General features: G+C 45.1%; 1 protein-coding gene across 1 annotated transcript in view; it reads left to right on the top strand.

The window, feature by feature from the left end:
• The first annotated feature begins 10,992 nt into the window (after window positions 1–10,992).
• The window catches only part of Zbed3 (zinc finger BED-type containing 3), a 13,442-nt gene continuing 12,907 nt past the window's right edge, over window positions 10,993–11,527 (top strand). The window contains exon 1 of the mRNA XM_005356469.3: window positions 10,993–11,303. The gene's annotated coding sequence lies outside the window, so the exon portion shown is untranslated. The remainder of the gene's footprint in view (window positions 11,304–11,527) is intronic.

The following is an 11,527-nucleotide window of genomic DNA, read 5'->3' as shown; positions in this document are numbered from 1 at the left end:
TGCCCTTTCATTTAGGCCACGGGTGATAGGTGTCACTTGTAACTTGCCTTATCATCAGCATCTTCTGTTTTGATTCTGTAGCCCTTGGCCCTATTTTGAAATAAGTCTTGATTTTGAAGAATAAATCCTAAGGACAAACAGTTGCCCATTTAGCAATTAGAGACATTGTGCTGTAACAGAGGCAGCAAACTAGGTTAATTTCCGTTTGTTCAGCCTTGCACCGAGTTTCCAGTCTTGTTTCCTTCACCAACCATACCTTATATGAGCATGGTGCTCAAACTTCGGGATGTGTCATCCAAACCACAGACACGTTCAAGGGCAAATCCCAGCTCTCAGATATGATTTGGTAGTTACGCATGCTCTTACAGTGATTCTGACGATGCAGCTGGCCGTGAGCATCCTTGAGGTCTGACCTCTGATACTGTACACGCACCTGTCAGTAAAAGGACAGCATCAGGCATGAGTCTCTTCCTGATACCCCAGCTCAGGCAGAGATGGATGGAATCTGAGCATCCAGAAGAAGCCCTGGGGATAGATACAGCTTTGGTTAGTTACTACTGGAGTCTACCTTTCCAACTCAACTTAGCAAAGATTCCATGGCCTTGGGCACAAAGTGTATAACCATTGTCTATGATGGGGATGAGTGTGATCGGAGTACCTGAGGACAAATTTATTGTGGTCGTTAGAAAGTGTTTAAATGTTTCATTGTCTTGCTGTTCTTTCAACCCCATTTGGGAAGTCTCCAGAGCATCTTTCTTTGTTCACTAATTCAAATGACAGTAAGAACAATTCCTTATATAGCCTAATTAGAAGACTCATAAAATTTCACAACCAGAACACATTCTTAAGATTGCCGTCTTCAACCCCAAGAGGTAGAAAGCTGACTTCCAAAGAGTTTTCTTTGACAGACTAATGTCTATATAAGCATACGAATAAATCAGAGAGTAAAAGAAAAAAAGAATTACAGTACAAATATATAAAAATGATGATTTTTTTCATTTCAGTAAATTTAGGGAAGGTAGAGATGGAACCCAAGGAATCAGTGATGATAGGCAAGGACTCTGCTATTGAGTTACAGACCCTTGAGACACACTCTGGTGTAGTTTTACGGAAAACAGTCTTAGACCTACGTCATGATCTGTCACCAACACATGAATTTTATAGTTAAGTAACAAGCAATAATCACCACAATAAAAGTGAAAAAACCCTCAACTTTAAAGATCTTGCTCAAATCAGTAAAATATGTAATATATGAATAAAAAGTTGCCCTTGCCAAATAAAGACATTATACTTGACAGCTCCACTATTTCAAATTTATAACACAAAATCTCCAGTGGTCATATAGATGGAAGTTCTGTTTCTTCATCTTTCAGTCATTGGGCAAAAAATGCTTTTTTGAGGACATTGAAGTTGAAATGTGGAAATATGGAAATCCCCAACAGTGGAGGAACCAACTGCACTAGAAGCAAACTGTGGATTTCAATCTGTTAGAAAATCTGGAGCCAATTCAAGGTACACTTGGGAGAGAGGTAGGAAACAGGACACTGCCCATATAACTGGGAGTGTGTGTGTGTGTGTGTGTGTGTGTGTGTGTGTGTACACCTGTGTACTATATGGGTGTGAACAAGAGGAGAGCCTCTGCAAGCCAAGTAGGATAAACTGGCAGACTACTGAGCCCTAGGGATCCATCTGTCTCTGCCTCCCCAGCACTGGGAGTACACGCATTGGCCATTACACCTGGAATTTTTTAGCAGGGGTCCCGGCATCAAACTCAAGCCCTAGCCCTCATGCTTGCAAGGCAAGCACTCTACCAACTCACTTATCTCTGCGAAACTAACTGGTAATACTTTTAATTCCCATGTAAAATACCATCAATAAAGGATAGTTAGTACAAGCATATGTATTTGAAATGTACCTAACACATGTATGAAATTCAAGAGTAATTTCAGCAATCATTTAGAATTTAGTCCAACAAAAGATTTGGGTGTTTTGTGATGGCAAAGCCTTCCTTGGGAGGCCTTGTGTGAGAAAGCGTGTGCATGATATGTGTATCATAGCTTTCTCCTCCCACCCCTAGATGTTTACAGTCTGAAGACTGCCTCTACAGTGACTGCTCCTGTCCAGATTGATGTCCCCTTGACCAAGATCCCCCCCCCTTGATCATAAATCCCATCTCCTTGTTTATCTGTATGTAATAACCCCACCTCTTTGTCCGGCTGTAAACAGTATCCTTGTTCAACTCTATGTAATAAACACTCTTGCTCTGGGATCCTGAGGTTTCCCCAGTTGAGAGCCCACCAACTGATCTGAGTTTTTTTTTGTCTGTCTGTCTGTCTGTCTGGCCACCTCAATCAAGTCCAAGTCACTGGAGGCATGCAAGGATGGAGCAGAAGAGACAGATACATTGGACTAGGAGATAATAAAACCAAGCTCAAGAGAGTGGTCAACAATTACTGAGGGGGGGGGTGCGTTGGGTGGCCGCTTCGATGATGTAGCTGCCTATAACTCACCCAGGGAACACCAGCAATGAGGCTCTCAGGAGATGCCACCCATGTTGGGGTGAACTTCCTTTTGTTGTGGTGTTTTGGTCTTTTTGTTTTTTAAAAGGGTTTCTCTATGCAGCCTTGGATCCAGCCACCACGAACCTCTTAATGCTACAACTGCATAGTTTATCCAAGCTCCTATAAGCAACTCCAAGAAAAATCTCTAGGCCACCAGGCTACACAAGGATGAAGTTATTCCTTTGGTCCAACACTGCCCTCTCCATCTAGCTTTCAGAGTTAGGGAGTAGCAGAACCCAACTCCAGAGCCACCATTGTCAAAGCCTGTGTCCCTAGCTACTGCCCTGCCTTTGTTCCCCATCGCTAACCCCTGAGCATTCCCAAGTAGTTAGTGCAGGGTTTCCATTTAGAACAGACAAGATGGACTGGGGACTGAGGCCAGATCACTGATTTCTGCTCTCCACTCTGTACCAGCTCCATGTACAGGGCCCAAAGTTAGAATTCAAGGAAATCATTTTATGTTATTCAAACCCAATGATATGCTTGAGGTACCCATCATTCCTGTTCTCCCCGGTGCTATAAATGTACAACCTAGGGGGAAGATGGATGCTCTCAGTCACCGTCCAATGAAGACCTACTTGAAGAAAAGGGGAACTATCTCATAATACTGAGGTATGGGCAAAATAAGTACAGTATCATACTAATAAACAGAAGTATAGTGATAAGTTTAAGCTGCGCCTAAGGTTTGTCAGAAATATTTCTCATGAAATATTTCCATGGTCAAACCTGATAAATGCCCCAATAGGAAACCAAGGCAAAAAGTAATCTTAGATGCCAACTTTACAGAACTTGAAACAGATGTCATAGCATACCGATACTTATCAATAAAGAAAAGGGCCTTCAAGCTGAAGTCTGCAGCTGCTAGCCCCTTGGCTTGCCCACAGCATACAGTACAGGGAAGAATGAATAACTTACTTTTCCCTATCCACAATCCTGTTTTTAAGGGGTCCCTCTTACAGGGCATGCTCCCCTTCCCATTGTGCCCTATAGCACCTAGGCCACTTTATAGGTAAGAGAGTCACTTTTTTATTTTCTCACTTGATCTAGAGAAAGAAGCACAGATAAGGACATATACACAGGAGCTGCTGGCAGCTTGATTTGAACTGGGGGAGTGGGCAGGGGGAGCAGCCTGAAAGAAAAGAGCCCTGATACTCTGGGTGTGGCTACCCCACCCCTGCCTAGCCACCAGCTTGGTGCCTTCCAGGGGGTTGGGCACATGTGAGGGAGTTAGTGGGGTCTGCTGTGCTTAAACCCACACAGAGGTCACAGAACAAAAACCAAAACAGAAGAGAACAGATCAGAAAACTCCCATGAGTCTGTCATCACTGAGTTTTCCCCCAAGACTCAAAGGCTCGAGAACTTTGCTTGTAGGTGTTGACTCTGTTCCAAGTCTTCTCACACAGACAAACTTTAAAGACAACAGCTCTAAAGTAAAAGCTTGTCGTAAAGCTTCCCTTTTTTTTTTTTTTAAATGAGGCCGACAAGTGGGCCACTGAGCTCGGGAACCAGAGTCTGCCCACTGTGCCGTTCAAACCGGGCCTTTAAAAGCATGGTCTGAGTCACGGAGGACACCACCTCGTTACGCAGCCTTTGGAGGCCTTCGCCACAGTTGAAACACTGCCTACATCAATCACCGATGCCCTCTTCCTTCTCCAGCTACCAGCAGCGACATCCTGCTTTCTGTGCCCACGGAGTGGTTGACTCTTGCTGGACATAAGCGGTGCAACACATGCGTTGGTGTGGGGGGGCACCGTGCTAAGAATCAACCCAAGACACCAAACACGCTAAACACATGCTCCAGTATTGAGATCTACTCCTAATTATACTTTTCGTGTTGGATTTTCAATCCCTCTCCTAGTGTTTACTGAGATCTATTATTGCCTAGAATCATGCCCAGCATATACCTGGCTCTGTGGAGGAGGAGAATATATAAAATATGCCATTTTGGGGCACCTGCCATTTCAGAGTGAGCTCTAAGAATTCTTCGTAAGTGCTGGGACTCAAAGAATTGGTAATCCAGGAGGCGAGGGCAGAAGATTCTGGAATGGCTAAGTCCCAGACAGGCAGACAGGCTGCATGACTCCAAGCAGAGCCAGACAAAGTCAGTGTAACAGTATTCTGGTAGTTTCTCTGAAGACAGAGCAACACACTGTGGACCGGAATATCAGATCTCTACTTGTCTAATCCAAGTCATGCATCCAAAGGTAATTATTTAATTTTCTCCCAGTGCAAAGTAGGTAGGAAAAAAAGAAAGAAAAAATGAGTTCATTCTGGTTTTGTTCTTTATAGTTTTCTCAGAAAAATCTCTAACCCAGCACTTTTGTGCAAGCGTATCTTTTTCCTTCTAAGAAAGGGACGTTTAAAAACCTTCTGGAACCTGTGGGAAATGTCTGGCCAACAGGGTCAGGTCACGGCAACCCTGACCACAGCTGGAGAGATGGGCTCCTGGAATCGCAGAGAGATAAGCCCACAGCAGATGTCTGCTCTAGCCCGTCACAGCGGACACTGGAACAGGCAGTGGGCGCACTCCCCCTGGGTCCTGCGGGCTGTTCTGCTCTCCTGTGCGCTGCAGCTGCTCTTTCTTTTCTTCCCGTTTGCTTTCGTCTCCTTCCTCTCGCGCTATCACTTGGGAATGGCTCTGACCAGATGTGAAATGTCTCCCTTGGGCTCCTGTGTTTGCACCCACGGTCCCCGTTGGCAGTGCTGTTTTGAGATGTTATGAAACTCTTAGGAGATGGGACCCCACTGAAGGAAGTGGGTCAGAGGGAAGTGAACTCTGAAGGCTATCTCAGGCTCGCTTCTTGAATCAACCAGCCACCTGACACTCCCACAGCCATGACTTCCCTACGGCGGTGGACTAACCCCTCTCAAACAGCCCAAGTAGATCTCCTCTCTTAAGTCAGAGTCTCAAGTAGCTCAGGCAGATCTTGAACTTGCTCGGCATCTGAGAATGAACTTTGGATGCTGGGATTACAGGTATGTGCCATCGTGGCTCAGTTTTCTAAGTACTGGGCATTGAAACCAGGATATGGTACATGCTGGGGCAAGCGCTCTGCCAATTCCATACCCCTGCTTTCTTTCCTCCCTTGTGTTATTACATCAAGTATTTGATCACAAGAGAAATTAATCCCACATATTTTTTTTCCAGAATCTTGATCTCCACTGTAGCCATGTTGGGAGTTGGAATCAACAAGAAGGTGATTAGGTCACAGGCATATCCTTTGGAAGGGGTTAATGAAGGTCTTCTGGCACTAGGTTAGTTCTCCAGGGACTGAGCCCATAAGGAAGCCCGCCATTCACTACTCTCCATATGCTGCCCCCATTGTGAATCTCACTATGAGTTGAGCAGACATCAGTACCATACACTCGGACCTTCAGAAAAAATACGCTAAATAATCTATTTTCTTTATAATGTGCCCAGCCTCTGAGATTTTGTTATGACAATGGAAAATAAACCAAGATATTTACCCCTTTCCTTTAAGTTATAACTGAAAAACAGAAACAGAACGCTACTTTCAGACGCAGCACTTCTTTGGATGTGGGTAGTCATCAAGTTTGATTCTGACTGGCCGGGCACCTAAATACATTTTAACTGAAATAGCAAATGTGGTACCGTGCAAAGCAGCCAGAAAGGCCTTTACGGGGCGCCTTCGGACCACAGGAGGGGAAGATGTGAACTAATAAGGCAGGCCTGCCTGGAGAGTGGGCTAATGGATGCTGACAAGGAGGTGGAAATCTGGGGCAAATCTCTAAGCCACTTCTTCCTAATAGTTCTAAGAAATATAAATTGATTTCTAATGCTTTTCTGAGAATCCCCATAGGAAGACAGCCATCTTTTTTCCCTGCTACCAAACCAGTGGTGCAAACACACAGGTCTATAATTCACGTCCCCAGGAGAAATCTCCATAAATATTTTCCTAAAACCTAGGTAGTATGGCCCTGCTGACACCTTGGTTTTGACCTCCAGTCGCCAGAACGATAAAAGGATATGTATCGGGTGTATTAAGCCATTTCTTCTGCGGAGCTGATACACTAAATTTCACCCAGCCCACCTGGGAGCTAAAGCAAGAGGTTGACTTGTTATACACATGGGGTGCTAGCTGCTCTGGAGAAGCAGTGTCCTGTGAGACTATGACATCAGAGAAATTGTCTGGATCTACAGAGAGAAAACTTGGGGTGCAGTGGTCAGCTGTAAGGGAGAGCACCACAGCACCACGTCTGATAATGAACTTCATGCAGGTGTTCCTACAAGGTGCCTATGACATCAAGGGACAGTTTAGTAGGACCCTGTGTGGAGACCAAATGAAAGAGAGCATGCCACTGTTGACTGAGAGCAATAAAAAGGACTTAAATGCTCTAATGACCATACCCAGCGCATGAAGTGAAACGAACCCCTAAAAGATAGAAACTATCAAAACTGCCACAAGAAACAAATAATCTAGACCTGAAACACATGAAGAGATTTAACTAGTACTTTTTAAAAAGGGACGATCCATTTCACCCTCCATGGATGGACAATGCTCCTCCCAGAAGCAATAGGCTACTAATGAAAAGTTCTAATGCCAGGTGTAGATAGCACCCTCTGCGTTGTTGGCCAAGCGGGTCCCAAAGGCCCCTGAAAAAAAATCGAGGCTATTACCATTGTTCTTGGTTACCCATTGGAGAGTAAGACCCTGTGATAGCCGAAAAGACCACTGGCATTGGTCACAGGACATAGCAAAATCAAGCCAGGGCCGAGCTGGGTGTCCTGTCCTACTGGGTAGCTTTCATAGTACCATAAGGTGCCGTATAGACTGTTGGAGGGGGGCAGGGGCATGATCAACAGTCTTAGCCAACTACAAATCCTGAGAGCTACAGTGATGGACTGCCGGGAAAGATATGCTAATGGGTACAATATTGGTATGGCTGCTGTAAGGGTAACCTACTCTTACTGATCTGAGGCCCTCTGCAAAGGAGAGAATGTTCGTCTGCTTCTGAAATCCCATCAAGAGTCTGTAGCTTGGGAGATCAGAGGCCCTACTGGGGAACTATTGCTTTGCTACAAGGTCCCATTGTCAAACCATCTTCTAAATCCTCGTGTTTATCCCCATAGATGAATGCTGCACCCAGCCTTCATCAGGAAAATCCTTTTAACCACAGTGGGCAGTGGTGAGCACAGCAGTTCCTCTGTGAAGGTGGAGTGCTCAGCCCCAAACGGAGTCACAGTATCACCCCCAACAAGGGTCAGAGAACATCACAGAAGAGAAAGCAGGAAGAATGCAAGAGCCAGAGGATGCAGAGATGTGAAACAAAAGATGTCTTCTGGATAGGGTATAGCCATTGCGTTCAGAAACTGGCTGACGTGGTGATTATCTGAACAAGACTGCAGGAGGCTGGGCCCAATAATATTCCCTCAGGGCTGTGGGAGGGGCCCATGAGTCTCCACTTCTTCCTGATGGACAAATGGAAGTTAATAGTTGCTGGGGTAGAGGGTGTCATTTTCTTCAGTGGTGTAACCACTAAGAAGTTACCTTTGCTCCAGTAAACAGGCCCCACCCACAGGCATGCAAACATCTCTACTTAAACTCAGTGGGTCACAGACAAAGGCAGGAAAGCAGGAGAAGCTCTTGCTAGAATAAGGGTTTCAGGAGGAGAGAGGTGGGGACCAGACAGGGCATGGGAGGTTGAAAATGACTACCGCTCATGTGTGAAACTATCAGACAACAACAACAAAGCGTGTCTGTAAACAGGCAGCAAGACCCAGGCAGCCTCCTCTGTTTAAAAAAGACCTTCTTTACTGTTCAAGCATTTTCTGATCTTCATAAACTCTTTAAAACAACAGAAGAGAAAAGAGCATTTCTCGATTTCTTTATTGAGGCCAGATTAGTCTGGTACAAAATCCAGATAAAGTAGCGTGCAAAGAAAAACAAACAAACAAAAAACCTAGAGAGCAAAGCCATAGAGAGGACACCCCAGAAAGATGTATTCCAAGTTCAGGGCTGGGGGCTTGTATGTCTTAGGCAATCTCCATAAGACTTTTCTCAAACTGTTTTCCATTGTTGTTGTTGTCTTAAATAAAGATTACACAGCAGATTTTGAGCTGTTTCTGGCATTAATCTGGAGTACAAATATCTTGCGCCCCTACTCTTTGCCAAATTTCAGGGCAGCGAGAAAAAAAGGTATTTTAAAAAAAAAATTAGACGCTATTTATATATTGTTAAGAGAACAATAAAAACTAGAGGAATTGCCCATACTGAGATTCTGTAAGCAAGGTCCAGTGAAACCACCAACCTAGGCCACTCCTTGGGTAGGGGATACACTGCAGGGATGCCTCAGAGCATAGAAAGCAGCAGCTTCTTGGGAAAACAAGCAGATTTTTGTGATGGTCAGCAGGTGGGGGTTTCTGAGCCAATGCAGGCTGCAGCAGCCTACCTAGCAAACGGGACTTATTATTAACTATAAAATGCTTGGGCTTGTCCCACTAGCTCTTCTGACTTCATTTAACTGGTTCCTATTAATCTATATTTGCCTCAGTTTTCTTTTTATTATTATTATTTTACCTTTCTTTCATACTGCAAGTCCTAGTTTCTGGCTTCCTCCATATCTGACTAGCTGGCCTTGGATGTCTTCCCAGCATCTCTTTTTTTTTCTCCTCCGAGCCTAAATTCCTCTTCCTACACACTCTCCCTGATGGGAAGTTCCACCTGTACCTTCATCCTTGCTAGTGGTTGTTCAACTTTTTATCAAACCAATCAGGCAGGCAAGGTAAAACAGCAACACATCTTTACGTAAATAAACAAATGCAACACATCTTTACATAGCTGAACAAATGAAAAACATTTTTGCATAGTTAAATGAATATTCTGCAACAATACACCTTTAATCCAGATGTTTTTTGAAATGGGAAAACCCACCTCTAATCTGAGCCATATCTTTTTCTGGAATCCTATATAAGGACATGGAAGAAGGAAGCTTTTGCTCTTTGCCTGCTTTCTCTGGCCTTGTTAGCAAGTCCATTCCTTCAATGGCAATAGAGCCTACTTCTTTGGAATTCCAGTGTATACTGAAGACCAGCGGAGACATCCTGCCTCATAGACTGAACAACTACTGGGTTCCTGGACTTTCTGTTTATAGGCAGCCATTGTGGGATTGGGTGGGCCACAGCCTGTAAGTGATTCTAACAATTCCCCTTTCTACATATAGAGAGATTCATTCTATAAGTTCTGTTACTCTAGAGAACCCTGACTATAATACACCGTGGTTTTTTAATGTAATTTTTTTATTGGTTTTGTGGGTTTTAGAAAAGAAAGTCTATGATCAAAATACAGTGTGTGAAAAAAATTAAATAAATTTAAAAGGGGTAGGAGAGGATCTAATAGTTAACCTCTCCATTGCAAAATTATTCCTCTCAAGATCCTCAAACAGCCTTTCCTTTCTTCTGAAATCATCCTTGGCATAGTAAAGAGAAAATTCAACAAGTAGATTTTCCATCTCTAGTTTGCCTATCAGGTTAAGAAAAATACGAGGAGAGTTATATTAATAGTTCCACGGCAGAGCATGCGCAGTATGAGCAAGGCCAAGGAGTCAACCCCCAGCACCTCCATTTCTAAATTACTTGAACCAAGCCATTAACAAGGGTTGTATTGTTTACCTGATGATTTCTTGTTCCTTTTTTTTTTTTAATGTCTGTTTGCTCATTGACTTCCGGCTAGAAAGACATTGGATTGAAGAGATGGCTCAGAGAGTAAAAGCAGGACCACTCCGCCGAAAGAACTCCCAGCCCACGTTGAGTGGCTAGCAAGAGCCTGTAACTTCAGTCAGTAACAGGCGATCCAATGCCCTCTTCTGGACCCCACTGGCACTGCACTCATAAAAATGCACAGCCCCACACCCGCACTGCTCAAATACACCAGTAATTTTAAAACATCATCAACAAAATATAGTGCAGTTTTTAATGAATAAATAAAGAGCAGAATGTGCCGATTGTGCATAAGAGCTAGCCAGTGCACCCAGGAACTTGTCAAGTAATTTCTTTACTGCTATTTGTAGATTACAATCTACGTGGTGGGAATATTTACTTGGCTGAAACAGCAAACGCTACACAACAGGACTTCCCGTCAACCTGCAAAGTTCCAGGGCGCTCACACGCACTCCAGCGGGCAAGCCCTCAAAAAGTTTATCTTTCCACCTGAGCTGTGGAATACAGAAACTACCGCGCCTAGAACGAAGCTGCTTACGGTTGATGTAATTGTTGCAAAATCACGTAGACGCTATTGCTGAATATAGTCAAGACAAAAGTAGTACCCCATGCTGATGTTTTGGTGGACACCTTTTCCTCTTTAGATCTTGATTACAAGGATTGCTGAGTTGTACACCATCAGAGGTCTTAAACTGAAAGAACGCAAGCAGCGCGCCCAGCTAGCTGAATCCAGGTCTTGGAAGGTTAACGCAAACGTGCAGAACCGCAATTAACATTTTCAGCATCACTGCGCTATTGCATCGTTTTAAAACCCCGATTAATTTCAATGTATTAAACTAGTTCTTCTCCCGCTGCTCTAAACCCCTCATCGAGGGATGGTTTAAGAGGGGCTGCCGCGCTCCGCGTTCAGACCCCACGTCACCGTCCCCCACGCCCACCCCCGGACGCCCCCAGACGCGCGAATTGAACGCTGTGTCTTTAAGGGGGAAGCGGCACTTTTCGTCCGGGACAAAATGTCTGCGAGGAGCCGGGAGGCGAGGGGCGACCATCGCGGCGACGCCCGGGTGAGCACGGCTAGGGCTGGGCTGCGGGTCCAGGGCGGGGGCGTGGCGGGAGGGGAGGGACGCCTGCGGCGCCGAGTGGAGATGTCTAGGGACGCGGGGGACCGCGAGGACATCACAGGGCTGCAGGGGCACCGGGGGCTGCGGTAGTTTCGGGGTCCGCGGGGACCTTAGGGAAGGCTGGAACGCGGGGACCGGAGAGACCGCGGGTGGAGGCGAGGCGGGGG

This window comes from Microtus ochrogaster, chromosome 19 (assembly GCF_000317375.1).
Source record: "Microtus ochrogaster isolate Prairie Vole_2 chromosome 19, MicOch1.0, whole genome shotgun sequence".
Taxonomy (NCBI): domain Eukaryota; kingdom Metazoa; phylum Chordata; class Mammalia; order Rodentia; family Cricetidae; genus Microtus; species Microtus ochrogaster.
The sequence above is the reverse complement of the archived record's forward strand: the minus strand, read 5'-3'. Positions and strand labels throughout refer to the sequence as shown.